Source organism: Varroa jacobsoni, unplaced genomic scaffold (assembly GCF_002532875.2).
Source record: "Varroa jacobsoni isolate VJ856 unplaced genomic scaffold, vjacob_1.0 scaffold_487, whole genome shotgun sequence".
NCBI classification, from domain to species: Eukaryota; Metazoa; Arthropoda; class Arachnida; order Mesostigmata; family Varroidae; genus Varroa; species Varroa jacobsoni.
In genome coordinates this window covers 276,653-300,856 of record NW_019213389.1, presented here as the reverse complement: position 1 = coordinate 300,856, position 24,204 = coordinate 276,653, and the positions used below count along the sequence as shown (strand labels likewise).

The 24,204-nt window shown below is 45.0% G+C and overlaps 1 protein-coding gene and 1 long non-coding RNA gene across 5 annotated transcripts in view; one reads left to right on the top strand and one right to left on the bottom strand.

The window, feature by feature from the left end:
- LOC111260893 (uncharacterized) lies at positions 1-24,073 on the bottom strand. Of its 4 annotated transcripts, none has more exons than XR_002680604.2 (3): positions 23,109-24,073; positions 5,302-5,652; positions 1-1,115 (listed from the first exon to the last, which is right to left on the bottom strand). It is a non-coding gene; the product is annotated as an uncharacterized LOC111260893 (long non-coding RNA). The 4 variants fall into 4 exon arrangements; XR_002680605.2 differs by lacking the exon at positions 23,109-24,073 and adding an exon at positions 13,366-15,402; XR_002680602.2 differs by lacking the exon at positions 23,109-24,073 and adding an exon at positions 12,274-12,620.
- Positions 5,659-24,204, top strand: part of LOC111260890 (uncharacterized) — a 28,569-nt gene continuing 10,023 nt past the window's right edge. The window contains exon 1 of the mRNA XM_022833970.2: positions 5,659-7,002. The gene's annotated coding sequence lies outside the window, so the exon portion shown is untranslated. The remainder of the gene's footprint in view (positions 7,003-24,204) is intronic.

The window sequence follows — 24,204 nt, the reverse complement described above, 5'->3', positions numbered from 1 at the left end:
TTAAATTAAATTATTTGATAATTTATTGATTGTAGATTACGTAAATGCTATTAGGTACTGTGGTTCTTTCTGCGCCTTTGTGCAACATCACACTTATAGTTAGGCCCCGTCAAGTTACGAAGATACGAGATTAGAGATGAGACTAAACCCTGGAATGAGCCAATCGCGAAACTGTGTTGGGGGCAGTAACCAAAATGTAGCCGCGTGATCATTTGAACCGCAATTTAGTTAAGAAACAGAAACTGCCAAACTTGCATGGGTTACGTAACAGAAGACGAAAACAGAGCTTTAAATTTTCAAAAGTTCATGGACGTCAAACAGTAACGCTTTGATCACCACCGAAACCATTTGCATCGACACTCCCTCCGAATGGATGAGAATTGTATTGCGGTATAGTCTATAGCCTACTCAAATTCTAATCTATTCCGCCACTAAACTTAATTTAATGAAGTTCCTAAATAACAAGCTAAGAAAAATAGCAACGACGCATGTCCTGTTACGCATTTGTAAAGGAACCTCCGTCACCTGAGCACATGACCAGAATCACGTTTTTGATTCTCAGCCCCTGCTCTCCTCTAGTCCCTGACAAATAACGGTTTTTCAAATATGTACAACGTACATTTTCGGGCAGCATATTGTGGCGTAGGTGTCAAGCATTCTACAGGCTTCCCAGCTGGTGGACTATGAACGCGGCTTCGATGCCGGTTGTTGCCGTTACGGGTGTATCTATGCAACAGTCCCTTAAAATGTTGGGGTGACTTGTGGTCAGAGAAAGGTAAAAAATCAGACCGGCCGACCGACCCACCGAGAAGCGCTTTTTATTCTAAGGGCTTACTGCCACAGCAGCAGGTAGGTAATAACAGTCAGTGGCAACAGCGGTTGCATATGTTTTTGCTGCTTCCGCTTTGGTAGTCTATTACATGGAGCGATCACCGCCCACCGACTCCGAGACGTCATTGCGGATTGCAACACGGCGTGGACGCAGCAGCGGTGTCGGCTTGTCCTTGGGTTTGCCTTAGAGCCTTTCCCTGTGCTGGCGCGTGGTTTAGCAGCAGTCCGTCAAAGGAACGACGTTTCGCAGAGAGTGAAGTGCCTAAAGAATAGGCAACTTCAACCTGAAACGAGAGATGTTTCCCTCAGCAAACCTCTATCCTCTTTGTATTGGACTAAATGTTTCGAGTTTTACGTCCGCCATTGTCATCCTTTTTTTAACCACTAGTACAATTTGCGTTATTCGCTTTTGAAGTAAACAGGTTTTTAGTTATAGGAGTATATGAACTCGAGTGTGCGTATAGCTTAGTCAATTGGTCTAGTTTAGTATGATTTAGCTAGGTGATGTATTAAAGACATACTGTTTAGAATTGGCTAAGGATTGCTTGAACGTTGTGTGTTGCATTCCACACTTTGTCGAACCGATGGCAAGGTTTTCCTAGTTTCCAGCTTCGAACTTGGATTCATCTGTGACCATTTTGATTAAAAAAAAAACAGGACCTTGACGCAATACAACAACATAGGGTTTCTGACTAGTACCCGTACGTTTAAAGTTAATACGAGCAATACGTTAAAATCGAATCAACCGTTCTGCCTAATGGAGAACTTTTTTGTTGAAACGATGAAGCATAATTGATCTGTGCAATAACAACCTAAATAGCAGTCAATCCAATGACGTAGCTACAAGTGGCGCAAAATGTAGAGTTTGCTTGATCCGCACCAGTTTGCTGCGGTGGCAACGGGCTCCTTCGTTTTCAGAAAGTCATACGCAATCGACATGCAGCTGCTGAGAAATTTTTTAGGATAGTATAACTCTAAGGTCTATTAATTCATAATCGAACTCAAGTTCAGGTTTTACGGTAGGTTACCTGGGTTATCTGTAGATACGATAGCTATATGAGAACACCATGTTAATGTTAAATAAAAGTATCCGTATATTAGTATTAACCAATACGTTACTGAGATTGGTGGATAAGCGTTAAATTCATTGTCTTATTTTAGTGAGGATGTTGAAGCTTCTACCGGTCTCTCATGATGTGACCCGAACAATGCATTCATTGTAATCCAGCTCTGGGGTATGTTACTACGATTGTCTTCGAGATTGCTCATACTTGGGTTCATTTGTAATGGCTCACAGTGGCTCGAATGATTAGGTAATGTTACGTATTAATTACCACCCAATTTTCAGAATTGACTGACCGGTAGGTTTGTTACTATGAAGGCTACTTCGTTTCACTAATGGTGCAGTTTGAGGTAACACTGACATGTTTACAAGAATATATCCAAAAAAATTATAGATATTATCAGTGACGGGTTTTTCGCCGGATAATGGCTGTGTAGAGTGTCTAATTGCGTCTCGCTGAAGTGAGGTCAGGCTAGCGGATTTGAAGGAGGAGACCAACGCCTTGCCGTGATTGAATTGATTTGTTCGTCCCCAAATACTGAAAGTCAATTCTCTGGAACCTTTATTCAAGCCGTGCGGCTCAATTCAAGCTTTTCACAGCTAAGTTTTCGCCTATTTCCCTACTGGTGAGGTTTTTTGCCTAAATAATATTTGATACAAAGCAATGTAAACAAGCATGGCGTTCCGCCAGTGCGCGGTTCTGAAACACCCCATGCCTTTTCTATCTCGCATACATACCAGCGATTCCGTCGCCCTCGTTCCACCAAATTGACATCATATGCTAGATAGACTCGATCAGGCTGTTTTCCCTTTTTCCTCGTAACTTAAACCCTCTTTGTCGTCACCAACAAGCCCTCTCTACCACCAAGTCGGTCCAATCCTTCCTAAATCTGCTAGATAAATCTTCCCCAAACCCCATGGATATGGTGCTGCCATTATTGGTGGCGGCACTACCGGTGTGTCTCAGCTGTCCTATTTTCTCTGTCCTGCTTTCCTTTGATTCGCTCTGGCCAGCATGGCTACGGAGTGAGCCAGGCAGTTGGTACTAAAAGCAGGAGCAATAACGGGGCAAGAGGGGTGATAGCAGCAGTTGGAATCTGTCTGACTGTTTGCCTTTGTCAATGCTGTGACAAACACTTTTTCCGCAGCTTCTAGCGATAGCGGTCATGGTAATGGTAATAATGGAGTCCCTTTTTCTCAGCGCAATCCGCTGCTGTTTGGTGCTGCGGCTGCCATGACCCTTTCCTCTACTCTCACCTTTGCAGCCACTGCGTGGCCAAAGGGGCACCGTTGCTGGCTCCACCTGGCGCCGACGATCCACCGAAGCAAAGGCGGTAGCAGCGGCAGTGGCAGCAGCACCGAACTGCTTCTAGTTATCGAAGAATAGTTCATCCCGCCTGAACGGTGGCCTGTGCGCCAGCCCGATAGAACGCCTGTCCGCCCGCCCGTTCGCCCGCGGCGCAAATCGTTCGACTCTCTCTCTCTCTCTCTCTCTCTCTCTCTCTCTCATTCGTGCAACGTTTCTGCTCGTGTTAGTCATATATATATGTTCATCTAGTGTTGACCCGGCGTTTCGTTGGGTCGGTGTCAAACTTCAACCTAGCCTGTGGCAACAGTGCTAAGCAGCAGGGGCAAGACTTTGACAACGCGTAACCCACTCTCATTCGTCGCGCTGCGACTCACCACGGCGCTACATCACGGTTCGTTGATCACCGACTAGATGTCGCAAGCAGCACCATCCGCATGCTGCCTTGTTCCGGTATTGTCGTCGAGGGTTCGCTCAATCTCCCTGTCGCTGGATGTCGATGAATAGTGGCACGGTGCGCGATGTGTTTGACCACCCTAGTGTTGTCAACTAGACGAACAGGCAGACAGACAGACAGACAGACAGACAGGGAGAGAGTAATTTCCCTTTCTCCCATTTTACTCTCTCTCTCTCCCTCTTTTTTTATTTTTTCGAGAGCTGCTGCTCGGCGCTGCAGCCGACGCCTCTGCCACCGCCTCTGCCACGACGTAACGTTCGTGTATGTCCCGTGCCAAGCCGACAAACACAACAAAGGCCCGCTAGCAGGTCTCACACACTTTCTCTCCCTCTTCCTATTTCTTTCATTGGAGCAGCAGCTGGGCGAGGCGGTGGCGATGTCTATGGCTCACTGAATTGTTTGCTGGGAATCGCGCTCGCGCGCTTTTTTTGACTAGACTAGCCCGCCCGCCCGTCCGCCCGCCGCCGTCGCCACACGCTCCGCACACCCGTTTCGTTGGTCAGCAGAGGCCGTTGGCGCCAGTCATCCAGCAGAAACATTACTGGCGCTGCCGGAGCCGCTGCAACTCGACGACGAATAGGACAATCGATTGCCAACGATCATCGTTGTTGTTGTGTCTACGGCATCAACAGTAGGAATACTGGCAGTACCAGTACTAATTCAACAACAGTGCTTCTATAGCAAAAACGCTCACGGCGGCAGAGGCCGCTGTAGCAGCAGCAGCAATAAGCTTGGCGACGTCAGCAGCTGCGTAGAACAGCCATGGCACTGTCGTTCGTATTTGTGTTGTGTTGTTCTTATAGGCGCTAGTAAGAACGCAGCAAGCGGAGACGGGCAAAAGAAACGGCCGTAGCTAGAACAGCGCGTCAGGCTACTTTCAGTTCGACAGTTCAGTCAGCGGTTTCAGCAATCGATGCCGGCGCCGGCATCACGAAGGAGCCTGCGATTGTTGCTGCTACTGCTGTTACTGTTGCAGTGGCTGTAAGAGCCGAAAAGCAAAAAGGCAACGAACAGTTGTAGCTAGTGGCAGCTACAAATGCTTGTGGCGGCGCCCGCGCTAATGGACGAGGGCGCCTGAGGTGATTGTGGCGCCAGCACGGTTTGATGCGAGAGAGACTTGTCGCTATTGTCGACGGCAATGTTAGACTTTCTGCAACGATTGCTGCTGCTGCGGCAACGCTCTTGAGCGCCGAATGCTGCATAGCGGGCCGCAAGCAGCGGTTAACGACACGTTGTCAAGAAGCGCCATCAAGAAACAAAGCGATTGTGTCTGCTGCCACCGTCAGTCGCACCTGGCTGGTGGAAGATTTGTCGGTTGTCGGTCAGCCACAGCGGTTGTCCGTTCATCGCTGGTGGCCGCATAGGAACAACAGCAACGATGAGACGACGACGACAATCAGAAGCAGAAATGCCTGGCAAGCGGCGATCACGAGCCGGAGCGGTGACTGCGGCGGCAACAGCACTATTGTCAGTTAATGATTGTTAAGCTTACCACAAAAAATAAAGACGCTGAGATGGGCTTGTGATTCAGCTGTCGTACAAGAAACAGCTCTCCTATCCGCGAACGAATAATCTATGAAGCTATTACCCGAATAATATTAGTAGCATTATTGGCAACTGAGAGCAGGGAGCTGGTTTTCTTACCCGTCGCATTTCCGCTCGTACAAGTCGAGTCGCCGCGCCATACTGCCGTACGCGACGGCGACAACAATACCTAGTACAGCCGAGGCCTGTTGACGGTGCTGACCAAATTACGCGACTGCATACACCGTCACACGACAGCTTCGTAGCTACTATCGTCACTACTGTTCCTGCTACGCTAACAGGCAAACGTCAGACGACGCCGACGACTCTGCGCGGCCGCACTTCCTGCTGCTTCCTGTTTTACTATTTCTTATTGCTGTCACTCGGCGAAGATAGCAGCGGCACCACTTCTGAAGGTAGTCTGCCAGCAACAGCTTCTCCTGCTTCTGTTAATGACCGTTGTTTTAGTATCTGTAATAATATAAAATAACAGTATTAGTACTTGCGTCCCCGTGACAGTCCAGTAGATATTTGCTTGTTGTAGTCACGTGGTAATTTAGGTTGAAAACCGGGCGTAGACGCAGTTTCTTTTGCGCTCTGAAAGGCCAGCCGTCTGGAGTAATGCTTAGCAGCCTAAGTATTGGACGCAACGTTCAGGTTACTAGTATATATATTAGCAGTAGCAACAGCAACATGAAAAACAACATCGGGAACATCATCGTTATCATTAACATGAACAGAATCAATGGTTGGAAAGCAGAAGAAAGCCACTTGGGAAAGTTTATTTGAAAAAGGAACGAGAGTGAAAGTGAGGACGATGTCCATAGCTCCAGCCGGCTGCAGCGGACGATATTTGCGGCAACACCTGCCGCGCTGATTGTTGTTGCGCGGCCGTCAACCGCGCCAGCATCAACAGTAGCAGCACCGAACGCTGTAGCTGGCGGCGATACGTCGCTCTACAGTCAAACGCAGCCATTCGTCTCGCGTTCACATTTCATTCAATCAGCGCCCGTCTGGCCCACATTACTCATCTCATCGTCGAACTACGGGTACCACTGGAAGCAGGAAACACCGCCGCCAGTCCCCAAGCCCAGCGTGTTAACTGCCCCATTCTGTTAGCCACCAGTCAATCAGCCCGTCAGTTAGCCAGCCTGCGGTCAGTAGCAATGGCACAGACAACAGCGGACCAGTTGCAATAGCAGCTACGCTGCCGGTGACCAGCTATTGACGCTGTCGGCGGCAGCATAACTGCCGAGGCAGCTGCTGTTGTCGTTGCAGCCGCTGTCGATAGTGAGTGAGTCGATCGACGGTTACTGCCGCAGGCAGAGTGGAGGAGCAAGGGGGAGGCTGGTGGTATCAAGCAAGAGGCGGCGGGCGGCAACCAGCGGAAAAGCAGCAAGTGCCGAATGGGTGAAGAAGAAGAGTGGTAGTAGGAAGGTGCCCGCCGCTGCGCTTAGTCCAGGGCGAGGAGCGCAGTCGCCTGCGACCAGTTGCTGAGCTCGGTGCTCGCTTGCTCAGTCGCTCGGCTGGTTGGTGTGCTCGCGCGTCGCTTGCTGCTCATTGTGAAGTCCTTGGCGAATGCCGTCCACTGTCGTCTGTGTCGTGCTACAACAAATCAGCCATGCCCAGCCCTCCTCGTATTGTGAGTAATGATAAAAGTTGCGGTGACGTTGTGGTAAAGGATGCGCGCCATTGAAGGAGAGGCATCGTAGAGGGACTGCTTGGTGTTCGTGTTCGTCGCAGTAGAGACGACAGCCGCGAGAAACAAAACGACGGGATACGTCCCGTCGGTTCTAGCGATCTCTGCTGATGCCTACAGTGGTAAGTGGGATCCAGTATGATAGCCTAAAAAGAAGTTATATGTGTCATTATTGAATCTGGTAGAAAGCTTTATGGACGGGAAAAATAACTTCAAGACGAGTAGTACTCAGTTTCGTTTTCATCCACAACGGGACCTTTTGATATAAGTTGCGGTGACCAGCTACGCAGGTGAACAAGTTTGTGAAGATGTATGGGAACAAGTTGCGAATTGGGCAATTATGGTGTACGGCATAGGACAGTTGAATAGCCCATATGGGATATTTGGCTGTATTTCCTTATCCTGCTTATATAAGCTCTACACATTCTATATAACACGTGTGTACGTCAGTTAGTACTCTCATATAGTATATATATTGCTTTTTGATGCTCTTTTGTTGCTGTATGGGAGCTGTTTTCGAAACGAACGACCGACTGTGCTATTCTTTCAGTATATCTAAGTGTAAGCATCACCTACTCTACGGCACAATCTGTAACATAATAGAATCGCGGTGACAGTGGATAGCAACAACTTCAACAACTTTAGCCATCTTTCTCTAGTTATCGTGTTTGTGTTTGCCTACTACTTAAGCTCAAGCTCCACCAATGTCGCCACTAGCATATTATTAGCTATTTCTCATCGCTGTTGTTGCCCTGTGCCGTAGCGCCGTCGTATTTTGTTGTGCCACGCACGCACACGCAGTCCACAGCGAAAAAAATAACAGCGACTACTCTGTGGACGACGGCAGCGGCGGCGGCGGCGGCGGCGGTAGTGGTGGCAAGCCATTGACAACGTGTTGTCGTCAACAGCCGCAGAGGTCGTCCAATCTCGCAGTACCACGATCCCAGATCTATAGAATTAACTCGCTGCTGCTACCGGAATTAGCGATGACCATGTACATATATTATTGGCCCTTTGAGCCAAAATTGAAACGAATACTTTTTTTCTTTGCATTTTAAAATGATATTGCTAAACTAAATTTGCGCCATTTTGATCCGTAATCTTTCGTTTGCCATTTTTCTGGTAATACCATAATCTTATCGCTGTTGGATTTCTGCGGTTCCTGGGCGAAAAATTGTGACAAATGATTTTTTCATCCCTCCATAGAGATAAAACACTGCCAGCGAAGTTCTGCAGAGACCGAAAAAGATGATGCATTAACGGCTCAAAATCCGGACGCTGCAGCGGACGCATTAAAGTTTCTTATCTAAGTTCCCTCAATGTTTGCCGTGTTTCTAACGACGTATATTGATTGGCGATGTTACAATAGAAGACGACACCTTTTCTGTTCATTACTTGCAGTTTTTTTTCCAATAGCTTGCTGTAATTTTGTCAGTCGGGGGTAAAAGCCTGAATGAATAATTACGGCAGGCAGCGACTCGAAATGCACGGTTCCACCTCGTTTGGCATCAATCTAGGATTTAGCACAAATGGTGATTTTTTTAATTGTTTCTAACTTGCACATTATTGTTCCACGTGATTCTCTTTTAATCACCCGTGATTGATCAATTTAGAAACGGCTTGCTTCCATGACGTTTCTATAAAATTTCAATTCAATCGACTAGATCCATTTACATTAATTTGTATAGCACCCAAACTTCGAAGGTCTTTTAATAGTCACCTCTCTTCGAATGGTTTAAACTCTATTGATCCTCAATGTTTAGTACCTAGGCTATATCATGGTTATTCACGAGTCGGTCTTGCTCAACCTTCGGTTCTTTCAGAACAAAACCACCTTCTAGCCCTCTCTTCCACGGCCATAAATAGCGGAAATTGTCCTGTCGGCCTGGGTGAAATTTGCACCTTTACCATAATCGAATTTTTACAGAGATTTCACTAACGTTCGAGGCGTTTTAACATAAATCTGTTTTAGCAAACCTCTTCTGCCACTCTCGGATCATCAACAATGACCCGATTCGACCCACATCACCTAGGATATATGACTTTAATAAAGCTTCTAGAGCTAGAAAAAAGGTCAATACCTTTTCAAACATATATATTGTTGCTATTGTTGACTGATGCCAACGTTTGCACCATTCTAATGAAGTTAGAGCGCCGCGTACTGCTGGTGGCTTCTTTTTGTCACGTTGGCTAAAATGTACATGGAGCTAACTTCTGGCTGTTGTTGTTTGTTAATATTTTATTAATTAATTAAAATGTTAAGTGTATGTGTTATTATTTGATATTATGTGATTGGGCCGCGGCAACGAACGACAGTGAAGACGCGTGGGATAGTGTTTGCGTATTGCTATACTGGCCATTGTTCTAATAGTAGAATATTAATCTCACCCAACTCGTATTAGTTACATTGCTATCATTGGCCAAGGAGGCACGGTGTACTTCGTCACCGTCGACCCACACTAAAGACAACGACTTCAGTGGCAAAAGGCAACAGTCAACAAGCGAAAACGGCCAACAAACAGAACGACCCCGCCGAGCGCCGGCTGCCGCGCCACTCCACCGCACTAGGGCACACGCATCACTAATTATAGATACTCTCTCGTGTCTGTAGCGGCGATACGCTCACATCTCGGTCGACAGCTGCAGCAGCGACAACGGCACAACACCGAATTGCCAAGTCACCATGCTGCTTCTGCTCTTAATAATAATTGCATTATTATTATTATTATTATTATAGCAATGTGCTGAATACAAACGCGACCGAAATAGTACACAAAAAAAAAAACAAAGGTGCAATACGCACGCGCAAAAGCTCACAACGTTTATAATGACACAACGACAATAACCCGAACAATAAAAGCAAATCAACATAAAGTTTCTGATAGGTTAAGCAAAACCGATACGAACGACGCGATGGGTACGTACCTACGAGGCACTACGGTCCGATCCAAGGCCGCTATCGCCAGGTGCGTAAAATCTGATCATATTTTTTTCATAAGTTTAGCCTATTTTATACTTGGCTTTCTATTAGGCGACCAGTCAATCACTGTTTACTTGCCTGTCACGTTATCGATGCTGTGCGAGCAGTCATCACCATTGTCACACACTTGTGCGGCAAACTGCTTTTCCCGTGTCGCGTGCCGCCTGTGCATACGAACGTTTGAGCCCGTTCACCTACTAGTATTGGCAGACGGTAACCTGGTTCGCTGTCGGTATGTGTACTTCTAACACTAGATTACCTAATACATACGCACATGTCTATTGGATCCTGGAGCTGTTGCAACGGAACGCTACAGTGAACTGCCGATATCAATCATTATGAGCAGTATCATTAGTCGTTACCAGCAGCAGCATCAATTAGATCTACCAGCCAAGGAAATTTTGCCGGCGACGCAGAATGACAACAATCTTCTGAGCAGGACAGGAGCCACGGCAAACAAAATGAGGAGAAAATCAGGCAAAAATAGCAGGGAACCAGTAGAGCAGCCGACATTGGCGAAAAAAGCTGAAGCGAACTGGAAGAAGGTATATGGAGCTGGTTACTGTGTAATGGACGAAAACCGCGGTAGAGGGGTAAGGCGGTTAGGGTTGGATGTATATATGCGGTTGTATGAGTGCTTGGGTTCACACCGACGCATCACGGATCGTCCGTAGGCTATTGTTTGCCTGTTTATATGTTTGTCTGTCTCCTGCGGGCCAGCTCGCCTATTGAGTTGCTGTGCACGTTTTTCTATGTGTCACTGCTGCCTGGCACGGCGGTAGATCGTCATACGCGCATAAAGTGCTGCCTGTTTCTAAATTGCGTCTAAATAGTTGGACAGACACAGTTGATCCTTCTGATGCCGCCGCTCCGGCAGCGCCTCCTGGCTTTTGAAGATACGTAGCTGGGCTACTTGGTCTTGCTGCGGTACGCGCGCCGGCGGCGCCGGCACCGTTTTCCGTCTGAGTAACTTCTCTCTGTCTGTCAATCCACCTGTAGCTCTATGTTGATGGATAGGAAACGTTGGAACTGAATGCTTTGAAGAAAAAGAAGGCCTATGCTGAAAACTTGCCCACCAGGATGATTGGCTAAAGTAAACCGGCCAGATGAACCGTGACGTTACAAGAACTGCAATTATAATTGGTAATTTTGCGGAACCATTATTATGGTTGATCTGCATATTCGTACAAATAAATACATGCTAGAATACAGAGTTTCTGCTTTTAATTATGGCTACCGATAGACGAATTCATTAGGCAAACTGCAGTAGAAACTTGATGTTTAAGATATGCACGTTGAAAACCCTTTTGAACCCAGTAAAACTAGTCCTTTTTCGTGGTCTAGCCCCATTTAGCAGCTATTCTCGATTAATCTCTCGGTCATAATGAAACGCGCACATTCACAGTTATTAAGGAAGTTATGTCTGGTCGCCTGTGGCCTGTGTGTGCACTGCCGCCGCAGGCCAGGCATGCGACACAGGTCACGGCGGCACCCTTACAGTAGTTGAGAGTCGTCTGAGGCGAGGCATGGAAGCGAATCTTCGGGCGAGGAAGCAATTGGGAAATCCGAGGTCAGATGAAAATCGTTCTCCCTCACTAAGCGAGTCTCCCTCGCCCAGCAGCCTTCGACTCGTCCTTCGTTATTTTACCCTGCCCTAGGCAAGCAGTGGGTTTCTCCAAGAAGAACGAACGCAGGCTGAGACAGAAAAATAGTGTGGAGGAGCTTGCGCACCAGTGAAAACACTGCTAGCTAATTCAGCTAACGGAATATGAGTAGGACGGGTTTAGGCAGACGTTCGTAGTCTGTTTGGCGTAGCGGTAGGAATAATTTATTTTCTTGATAGAGTTCGTAATTCAGAACGCACACGCACAAACAGATCATGAACGTTAATATTAGTTAGGTGAGGGCGATGATAATAACGAAAAAGCTAAAAAAACATAATACAAGCGGCAGATTGTGCGGTGAAGCGCCAATCATGGCAGGCGGAAATTTTTGTTGCTTAATAACGTATTTTAAAGAGTTCTTCAAATTACGTATTTATTCAATGGCGCCCATGGAGGACAATTGTTTTTGTTATAACTATGTAGCGAGGCTACAATGTCACCGGCTGATACCTTCCTAACAACCAATACTTCTATAGGAATATATATAACGTAGCTAGAGTGGCACTGCAGAAGATGACGCAAACGGCCGAATACGGTTTAGTCGATCGTTCTAGTGGCACACAGACTGATTATAATGACTTGAGACACGTATAGCCTGCTTATGAATGTATCATTTTACGTTACCGACTTGCGATTCAGTTGATGACGTTACAGCATCTCTCAGCTCCAATTATCACAGCTAAAACTACCATATTGCTTAGGAGGAAGTGCCCGTCAGGCGGCCATAAGCCAGGTCCACACAGTATTACCTTATATTGACGGCATCAAGTACACGCCGTACAACAGGGTCCATGTCCATACCCGCTACTAAAAGCCGCATACAGTACATATATATATGTTTGTCGACATGGCCACGTGTTTTCTTATGAAGCAGACAACACTTGACTTGTCTGTGCTCACGTACTAACAACACAAACATACAATATCTGTGCGTATCAGTTTGTGTAATATTGATTAGACACAAGCGATACAGGGAAACCATGGCCGTACAAGTGACAGAGACAGCGGGAAACAAAGTGAGAAAGGGAAAAAGAGAACATGGAGTCGCAGGACTATAGAGAAATAGATAACGGAAGGTGACTAACTGTAAATGGCAAATTTCTGAATGGAAAAAGCATACAAAGAACAAACAGACACAGGCACAGAATCAACAACCCAACCCATGGACCGGCTTGTACAACTACAATATGTCGATAACGGTAATGGGCGGGGGACAATTGCTTAGGAAAGAGCTAACCGTCACGCCAACTGCTGAATCTCTACTGGCGCCAGAAAGCAAGTAAAGTTTATTTATGAACGTTCATCGCGGATGCCACGATTAGCTGGCGCTACTCGCTCTGTTGACTTGACGTGAAACCGGGCTATCAGGAAAATGATGAAGCCAGCAGCACTTGTAACTGCTTTAGGGTCGCAGTGGATGTAACGGGTCTTGCTATATAAGAGATATCTCCTTTGCTAGTAACATGCGGATATTGTGTGTCTAGTATTTTAGCATAGTTATTCCGTTAATATCAAGTATATGTAATATTAATTATATATAGGCTAAATATTCGATAGTGCAGTATAAATTTCTACTATCTTTTATAGAATAATGTTTACCACTATCGGCGGCGTCCATGATTCGTACGCGTTGTTTCTATAGCGGCTGTTAGATAAATGCTAAACTTACATAATTGAGAACATTACATCAACGCTATAACAGAATGAGATGGAGGGAAAAGATCACGTGGAAGCCATCTGACCCGATCTGTTTGTCGGCCTATGCCTACATGTCTTCCTATAGGTCAAAAATTGTTTGCGTATAGAACACTTTGTTGTCTCGGGAATGACTATTCCCTTACCTCAAGCTGAATAACGTCACAGGATAGCATCACGTAGCCTTTCTCGTTGCACGGCAGATAGCAGCATCTATATGCTCCATTCTCCCAGCGATCACTACAGCGTAATCCGCAGTCGGTCTGCCCTGAACAAAATAACGGCGTATTGTGTCATGACAGAGTGGCACTGCACAGTGACAGATCGCCCGCGTCTTGTCATCGCCTGCCCTTTCGCTGCCTATCTTTGCCATTGCTCACATAGCCTCTGTCTCTCCAAGATATTTTTGTCGGTTTTATTCCGCCGATGCAGACGCTGGTTCTGGTAGTTAATGTGACGCTAACATGTGTTCGTTACTAATGGGTTAACAATTAGCTGTGTTGTTTTTGCTGCTGTTGTTATTATTGTTATCATACTCATTGAGGTTCTACAAAGATTGCAGCCTTGGCCTGTCATCCGCAGACCTCCGCCCTTAACGTCCCTAGCGCCGCTCTAATATTGTTTCTCCCGTATCCTCTTCTTTTTGCCTCCTGAACGACGGCCGTGAACCAACCACAGTCGAACCTTTACTATGGCGAATGTATTACGAGCCATCACCGCTGCGTTTCGTACAAAAGCTGCGAAAGAAATAAAGAAAGACAAGGCCAGACTTGTTCTCGGCCGTTGAAGGTTGTTGGCAGTCGACGGCCACTCAACCGAGATTTCGGAGTTGCAGCTGCAATCGGTCCCATGCAGTACAACACTCGCTGTGCAACTAGAGAACGCGCCAGGAACGAAAAATTCGTGAACAGCTGGATGAGCGGGTTGCCCCATTCGAAATAGAAAAGTAGACAGTACAGAAATTGCATACGGAACAAACACAAAGGCTGCACACAACACATAAGGATAAACACCTAGAAGTCAGTATATCATTGTTGTTATTGTCTGACTGTCACCCAGCCGCAACGAAGTATTTCGAATTTTGCGTCTGGTAACGTGGTTAGGCACTCCGTAAGACGGTCGGCTCCTAGCACAGAACAAAGTGTAGTTCGCTTGGATTCGAAGACCCACCACTAGACTGTCTCGCACTCAGCTACTCTGAAGCAACTCTGTAGCAGAAGAAGCAGTTTTTTGCTTTCACCTTAGCCTAACCCGAAAAATAGAAAGAGCGGTCACGAGTGCCCCCTCTACCGTCTGCGCAGCATCGCCTCCGCTAGTGTGTTGACGCGCCCTGCGCGACTAGGAAAACCTCTGTTTCTAACGGAACAGCTCGGGAAGCTGCTAACGGATTTGGTGCGGTGGCCGGAATAGCTGCAGAAAAAGAATAGCGATGACTTTTAGAAGGTAATAGCGATAGGAGCCAGTCATAGTTCGTGGTTAATGAAAGCGCTACTGCTGCTATAAGTGGCGACGCTGGCCGTGATAAGAGCTTGGCGGAGTATTGCAAAAACATCGGCCCGCAGTGTCATTATCTTCAGCATACCAACGTGCGAAGAGATTCCACACCTACCGGGCTCGCTTTTCGGAATAATATCGTAGTGTGGAGAACAGAATCGAGAACGGAACGAGAAAAAGAAAAACTAGATGGCAAGCGGCAAGGGAGGTAAGGCGATCGATATCAAATAATGCCGGCACTTCTGGGTGAACATATAGAAAATGCTTATTGTGTGTGAAGTCGGACGATATGATAGCCTGCTTGCGGAGACAGCTGGTTTATGAAACTTATAGATAGGGGGATTTATAGATAGGGGGATTGGCGAATATGACCTGACAAAAGGGAAGAACGACCCAAAAGCAAAATGGAACTCTTAGCCGAAACGAATTAAATATTAAAATGAGCTTCTTTTCTGGTTTACTATACATAGCTTAAATTTTGTTCATCGAGGGGCCCGCCTTTTTGATCAAAATCGACTTGAAGCTGAAGACAACAAATCCACGTAGTTTAACTAAGCAGCTGAGACAAAGACACAAACCTATCCAACAAAACAGTCGGTGCTATTCTGAAATGTTAGAAGGTTGCAGGTTGTTGTAAATCTCCAGAATATAATTGAAGTCAATAAAACGTATGAAGCAAAATCGTTCTAGCCGTATTTGTTCTTTTCGGTTATGAGTCGTACAATCGCATTAAAAACATGTGCTCTACAGGGCTTCCGGATCTATAGTTACACCACTGTTAGGTTGGTACATGTTATATGCTATTTAATATCTTGTGATAATTAATATCTTGTGACAGCTTTTGTAAGGCTCAGATAAGTATTCGGTATAGATATTTGGCTCATTCTGTACGAACTAATTATATGGGCAAAATTGATCGATCTCTAAGTATTTTTCTTTTCTCTAAGAAAGACGGTCGAAGACAATAATACGCAACCATCAATTCTACAAGTTATTCATATGTCCCACGACCGACGCAGTCCACAACGTAGTTCACTAATTCTAGTTTGACCACCTACGTCGATTTTTTTTTTTAATCTAGCTTCCTTGCACGTCTTAAGCTAGGCTAAGATTACCACTTAAATCGTTCCTAGAATTGTCCATAGCAGTGCCTAACGGCAGTACCGCACGCCAAACGTCATATATATTTCAAACTATTCAGATCATTGTTGTTCTCTTCGGTATTAGATTATTATGTGCATTGCTAACATAGTTTTAATCATTCATTTGAGGCTGATGTCTGGTCTACAAATACCACGAACGGAATACGGCACAGCCACTTGCATTTAGCATCGAGGCGTTGCGTCTGGGCGCGTTTACGCGAGCACTGTGAATCTTTACTAATAGCCATTAAGAGAAGTTTACGGAGCTCGTCCTGCCGCTCACTTTTCCATTCCGGCCACGTACAAAGTGACTTTCCTCGGGGCATGCAATCGAGTTTGCTTGTAATCGTCCTCACGCAAAGAAGCGCCTGCCATCTGCGAGCATCCATGAAAGACGTCTAAGACGCTCTTGATCTCAAAACATCACTGCACAATGAAACGTATTTATGATATATAAATCTGCATTAGTATCTGCAGTTTATATGGAACTAGTTTTTGAGTCGAGAAACATGCAGACTGTAGTCTGAAATACACTTTGACAGCGGCATGACATGATAAGCATGGGTGGCCGTATATAAGGATGCGCAACAGCTGCTGCCGTTGATCCGTTTGCAGAAGCTGAATTGCGTACAGGCCTTGTTTAAGGCACGAAATTGAGATATATTGGATAATTGTATCGACAAGCGAACTATGCAAGGCCCATTTGTCTGGTGTATTTCGATTCAGCGATACTTTGCCAGACGGCTCGAGTATGCTCTTATCCCTGCGGGCGTGAAAGGTCGAACATAGATCACCCTTTTGCTGGTTGCAAGTTTGCACATATTGACCCGTTTTGTGCTTATACAAATTGGCCTATCATCGTTAAACCTCATTTTCTATAGCGGAGACTTTTGATTGAGCACTATTTTCCTAATTACTTCAAATATGATTAGAGTAGGAGGTTCTGCACGGAACAAGCAAAATAAAGCCCTACGATTATATTTGCCAGCGGTTTCCTCGTTGCTCGAATGTTTACATGAGGATTAAAATATGCGTATCCGAACCTGAATCACTTTTAGGTGACTTAGGTTTAAACACAAAGAACGCCGTTAATCTTCCGTCCCTACGGTTAGTTAGCTGGTAAATAGGACACGACTACACCGTTGTCCGAAGGCGTGATTTACAGCTGTCAACAGGTAACCTGACGTAATGTCAGTGAACATAGATGATTTTTTACATGCTACGGGAGACAGTTGGGCAGAGAATCGAGGTTTTCTGCGAAAACTTATGAAGAACTACGAATCATAAGACTGATAGCAACGATTCACGGGCAACATGGGTGGTTCGAATGTCACTCGATGTTCGCTTCCTTTGTCTGTGCTATTTCTCTTAATCTTAAATGTATTTACAGTCACTTCCAATGGGGCTGTCGCAAACGTAGTTAATCAACCATTTTTTTTTGCAATCCGAAACTCAACGATCATATTCCCTTAGCCGCAGCTGCCACTACAACTCGTTCGACTATAGCTTCTCTTCGTTTTAGATGCCATGATGAAGATCTGGGACCTGCGGCAATATCGGTACCGAACAGTTCGCTAATAGCACTGTTAAACAAGTTGGAAAATAGGCAAGAAGAACTGCGAAGAAGAAGCGTTTAACAGTTCAACGGCGTATTTGTAGGAAACTTCGATATGTGGCCTCCTGCTCGTCGGCCTCGAAGACGTACTTATGCACTTCTAGGGTGCATTTCTATGAAAAGTTGTGCAGCAGGTACAGAACGTACTCGAACGTACGTTGTCGTAGCAACTTGTTTCGGAAAACTCAAAAACTACAGATATTTAACACGCGTTTGTGGTAGACAAGCCCAAGTCAATTTAACAAGCAGGCCCTCCCTCTGAGGGTAAAGGGATCTTGCGTGGGGCCTGACATAAGCCAACTGTAGAAATGGCAACCTATGCGAAGCCACAGGATTGCCTGAAAAAGGAACATATCTGAAGCACAGTTGAACACGAATTATTGGAAAGACAAAGATTATAGTGCTGTTGTTAATGATGCCATGTTATAAAAAACGATATCCAGCTAAACCGTCGCAGTTAAACTCTGCGAAAGGTGGATAGTGAGAGAAAAGCCAGGGTCATCAATTCCACTTTTCAGGTACGGTACCTGAAACGGTCCTGTACGAACGACGACGATGTGGTTAATTGGCAACCGTTTCTCTTGACAAAAATGGCTACTGATTCAAGTCAATTTGCGTACCGTTACGGCCGAGCAAAGAATAGACCGTACCGTTGTGAAATATAGGCGTGAACGAGTAAGGAACTCGTCTCTGCAGGGTAGGCGATGCAGCTCAAGCGTCACTCCCGCAATGATTGGTCCTATAATGTTTACGCTGTATAATAGGAAAGTTTAACTCGTATACATCCGTCGACCTGAATGGGTCGCGCAAAAGTTTATGGTAAATGAATTGCACGAATCAACGATTTCGCCAGTAATTACTTTTGAATAAACAAGTATTCTACATAGAAGAAATACATATGGAATAATCCTTTGAGCTAAGCCACGTTTCGTATTCCCATTAGCAGAAATCATACTGTTATTCACAGTTGGTTGTGCGCGCTTACATTGTAAAATGACTTCGTAGTATACATTATCTACCACAGAACGGGTATGCGCTGGCAATGATAGTAGCTTATTTATACCTGCTGTTTGGGCTCTGATCAACAGATAAACAAGCTACCGGGACATTTTACCAAAGCGGAATACGATGATGAAGTTCAACGTTGCAAACTTCGAGTATGCATTTGCCAACTACTCCGATCTGTCTGCAACTCACTCATAGGAAGAAAGTTAAATTTTCTATAAATTTAAAACCCCCCTAAACTTGCCATGCGCGTTTCTTTTTTTTTTGTAGGCGATAGCTGTACAAACCGAGAGTCGCTTTTTTGAGGTGTTTTCAGAAATTCAAAAAAAAAAACATAAGGACTTCGATCTAGGGTGCAACGTAATCATTCCCATAACTGTCCCTTGTAAATGAAATTACCAAGGTAGAAAAGATGGCGCGCTTCTCTTTGATACAGGCTGTTATGGCTAGCATCTGCTGTTCGAGCAACTGAAACGTGATGATATCACGTTCTGGGTAGAGTCAAACGGGGAGCGGGATATAATACACAAATTCTATGAACAGAGCTGGAGTTTAACTTGTTTTATTCAATTCATTTGCGCATTGCTCATAGTATATCCCAAAGCACGATAAAACCATATCTGCTTTAATTGTTGGGTGCAGTTAGCTAGTGCTATATAATGTGATTTAAATAGGTTTGTAGGTTAGTTTATCAACAACAACTTCAAAACACGTGATGATCCTAGTTTCCTTGCCTAACTGCATTCTGTTCGGGTCCTAATAGGGAGATTTCTCTGAACATCAGACCGTGCGAACGAATAGCAGAAAAAAATCAAGCATGCAAACACGTCTTCCTTGTTCGCTAACAAGTTTTTTCAACATGTCAGCGCGTCAGATGGTCACTTTTACACAACTGCATAGAATTCCTCTTTTTTTTTTTTTTTTTTTTAAAGTTCGTGTATGTTTGCGCACCGAAGAAAAATGACATCGTCAAGAAGAAAGAAAAGACGAGCTCCTCTAGACAATTCATCACATCAGCAGAAATCTATCCCGCAGATCAATCAACATACATTCTACTAGCCGATACGCAATTGCCATTGCAAAGCTATTATTTAACACAGTACAAATACGTGGATAAGGAAATTCACAAAAGCGAAAGTCTTCGCCATTCAATAACCGTTGCTGACGTGCTTAACGCTGCTATTTTCACATTTGTGTTTTTGTTGCAATAGTGACTATCCTTTTCTATTATCCTTATCCTTCCGGATCTTTGGCGCCCGTTACCAGGTTAGGAGGGCGCCCCCTGCAACTACTGTTGCTGTCCCACGTAGGAACAGTAGTCAACCACAGAGAGGGAGACGACGATCTTTTGGCAGTTTGGCGCTGTCGGCCGTGTTGTTACTTCAGTGGCCGTCGACGCGGTGGTTGGCGCTGTCGGCAGCGCCGGGTATCGTTCCAATGGCGCTGAACAAAGTAGCTGGTGCTATTTGTAGATGTGTGTCTGCACGATGCTGGAAATCTGCTCTCGGCTGACCTACTACGACTCTCACTAGCGCTATTACTTCTACTACTACTGAGGGCGATTTTCTCAACTTCGCTTTATTTTACCTTGCTACCGCGGCTGTAGCGCTGAAACGTCGGCGGCACCGAATCATGGGCTGACCGATCGACTAGCGGATACTGGCCGTTCGCTAGCGCTGCACAGAAATTGTTCTAAGTACTGCTAGCTCCTTTCCCAGTAGAACAATCGAAAAGGAGTTACTAAGCCATTGGCATAGCGAGCCGTGATTTAGACGCGTGGTAAGCGGATAAAAAGGGGCGAAAGGCAACCAGCAGTGAGCACTGACTTGTGCTAGCTTTGGAAGCGCTTTGGCAAAAGTGACGATTACCGTTTGTCTGCATTTTTGGACCGGCCATGCACCGGTGCTGATGAGCTAGCGTGACGCCACTGTCACTTCAATGTCAACTGCCACTTAACGATTTACTACTTACGAATTAACATTTCAAAAAATACACAACCGATTCTATATATTAACTGCTGTAACGATGGAAGTCTTTTGAGATTACGCAGCCGGGAAGGTGTACCGCCTACTATAACTTACGTCGTTACCTCTTAAGCTGTCGATTGGATAGATTTATTTCGCTGAGACTCTGCCCTGGCTCCCTTCAGTAGTTTTACCTCCATCTATGCACAAATCTTTAGCAGGAAAGACAATAATAAATAGTATGGCATAGACAACGGCGCAGTCTATTTACTGCCGGCCAATTAGAACTTGATAAAAGCGGGATTAAACGAATGGGTGTCGTTCTGCTCAGCAGTCGGTAAATATTTTGGCACGTTGAGTTCCATACGGCAAACTCCTCGTCGCTTTGTCCCCGCGGCTTTCAGCGCTGGCTTTTAAAGAAGTTCTGTTATTGCCGCTGTTCCTAATAGGTAATACTATACTTCTGGTGTAGAGGTGACCAGAGACTCCCGAGAGCCCTCTGCATTTTTTTTGGCTTATTATTCCAGCCACAATTGTATGTAATGCGACTGCTGGCCACAAGTCGACGACTTCGTACACGAGATGGCAGAAGCCACTCATGTGCAGCCGCCGTGGTCACTAACCTATTGTTACCACGTTTATTGATACTGATTATCTGATAGGAATGTCAATATGAGTTGTTCGATTATCGTATGGGTGCCGTGTCTTACGCAGGAACTCGCTCAGATCAAACTGTAGTCAAAAGGCTAGCGAAAACAAACAGGGTAGACCCTAGGCAAAAGCATGTACAATTTAGAGAATCGCATTAGGTACAAATGAGTGTAGGGAACTTGCTTTTCGCATCAAAATATTTATTGTCGCAGCATGGGGTTTTGACAAATTTCTGCGAACTCGGCCACAAATACAGCGTAATATAATTATGACTTATAACGAGTCTCAAAAAATTATTAACAGTTCTATATATATATATATATATATAATGTACAGAAATTATTATTAAGCATGGCAACTCGAATGGGATTATTTGACGCGACCAAATATACTCGTATGCAGGAAACGATTGAAGAAGACCGGAGCTCAAAAACATGAAGGACACCGAGTTTAAAAATCCTTCGTGTGTCTTTTGCTGATCGAACATGCTCTGCAACTTGATTTGCTTAGTTAACAAATATAGCTCCGAGTATCGTTCACGTTCTAATTCTGGTTACTACGTCCTGACTATCTGCTCCTGTTGCCCCAAGTGCAAGGCATCAACTGTTCCAACAATACTTGACTGCTTCGGATACTGTTGTGTACGTAGTTGAGGTACCAAACGAAGGAGGAAAAAAGGAGATAAAAGGAAGGGAAAATGAAGACAAAAGAAAGGTAAAACAACGGTAGATAAATGGCAGAATATAACGAGACAAACGGACAGAAACATGGCCCCGCAGCAGCGAGCCTCCTTTCCCGTGCTTTGCCCTCGGCCTGACCGAAAAAAGAGCGTGAGAGAGAAAGGTTAGAAAGACGTAAAAACAAACCTCTGAAGGAAAACTAAGAGTATACTTAGATGGACAGCTTTTGACCCTGACAGTGTCGGTAGCGCGTGTTGCACCGTTCGGTGGCGCATGCCTGTCGATGGTCGTCTGGCAGCGGAGAGTGCAGCAGCAGCGATGAACCCTAGGACAAACGGTCTACAGTTCGTGCGGTAATGCTCCCACTATTTTTCTTAGGTCGGTTAATAACCTGTGATAGAGTGGTATAATAATAATAATAGTAAAAGGACTAGTCAAATCTCTATACTGAAAGGGTCAACTGCGAACTGTAACGGAAGAACTGTAGGTGATTAGGAGAAAAAAATTGTCGTACATGGATACTTCATCGTTAGTAGCTAAATACATGAACGCCCTCGAGTTTTGGCGTTGAGTATTACCTCAGACGACTGGGTCCGAGCATCAAAGAAATTTGGCTACATCCGCTCTCGAACGTAGACCGCTGTGTGTCCTGAAGTCAAGTAAACAAACGCACCATCGCTGCACCATTATAGGTATGTGCAGTGATAGCTACTACCATTGAAAGGTGCAGATTGCCGCGACTGGTTACTACAGTAGCAAACATAGGATTGAATAGATAATCAATTTAGACTGTTCGCTGCAATCAAAATTCGCGTCATAGACGGCATCGTATCTTTGTGAAAAATAATCCGTTTTACTTCAGGTGGGTGAATCTGCTCCGTGAAGTATAGCTCAGCGGCGATACTTCGATACAACGTAATCCACCTATGTGACTATGGCTTTGAGTAAACACACATCGTGCAGTAGATCTCGATTTCATGGCAAAACGGCTATACACTTTTGGTTTCGAATATACATAGAGAAAAATTTTTCCAATAGCTATACATTTAATTAGTACGAATAGTCTAATACGGTAAGAGTTGAACAGTTGGTCAAAAATGAATCCTTTGAACACACTATCCATTTCACATTACGGCTGTCAATGCCACCTCCTATAATAAGAAAGAGTCTGCTCGTTATTAATGCAAGTGTTACAAACAACGCTACTGCTGCTGCACGTCTAATCCGCGAATTTAGAAACGCGGCATGATTATGATGTCGTCCGTCAATCACAGTAGCCGCTCAAGCTACTCCTGGCATCCACTGTTCTTGGTGATTCATCTTTTTGGTGTTTCGTACCTTTCTGGCACTTGACGTTGAGCCGCACGCGCCAAAACGATGTAAAGCGTTACTGCATGGCTGAGGAAACAGGACACAGCGAATAAGCAGACAAGGAGTTTAAAATATTGTTTGAGTCATTTTGGGCCTGAGATAGGAACGTCCCTGTGGCCGTGGCGTGCATGCCACGAACGGCGCGTGGATGCGTCCAAGCGTGAAAAATGTCTTTGCCTCGAATGCACACTGACTTAGGCAAACGAGCAGACGCAAGCAGCCAATCTGCGGCGCTAAGTGTGCCTGCTGGCGATAGTTTGCTAACTATAGCGATGACCATTAGGCATAATGGTAATGCGGTTCGCGTCCGTAACTAGTTAGAATTTCGAATTGATGGCGCTATTTAATGTTTTCTATCTCCATATTGACAAACGCGGTCGGGGAATAGCGGACGAATACAGAGGCATCCTATAGGCGCGCCCCAAAAAGTAGCAAGGGACGACGGCTAAATAGTACCAGAACAAAAACAGATATATATATATTCATATCATTCAAAAATGAGAATAACTCTATTGCCAGTGTCTGTTCCTTGTTAAGTATCTATATATCCTTTTTTTAATGGATACTACTAATTATACTTCTATAAACCAGCCTTGTTCTAATATCACGAACACTGGGCGATTTCTTCACGTTATCGATTGCATATTTGTTCCACCTAAACAAAATGTAGCTAAATACGATACATAGCACGCGAAATTATCCTAAAGATATATATTCCGTTAACGGACGTGTTAAATGATTGGTGACTACGTGATACTGAAATTACTGGCGAGGATGTAGACAAAGCAGTCCCTTATCTGCGTCTATCGTAAACGGTTTTCTACTTGTCTCTATGGTTCGACGATATGCCGCAACGTTATATCTATGTGGGCTGGTAAATGTTCTAAAATAAAATCGAAAAAAAATCTCCGAACATGTGAATTTACTGGGTAACGTTAATTTAATATTTAAAACGTTTTTGATGTAATTCCTGTTGATTTTTATAGTCTGTTTAGCAGTGTGCTACATCATCGCCATTGCGTTTTTCTTAATAGGAGCTGTAGACAGGGTTGATAACACTTTG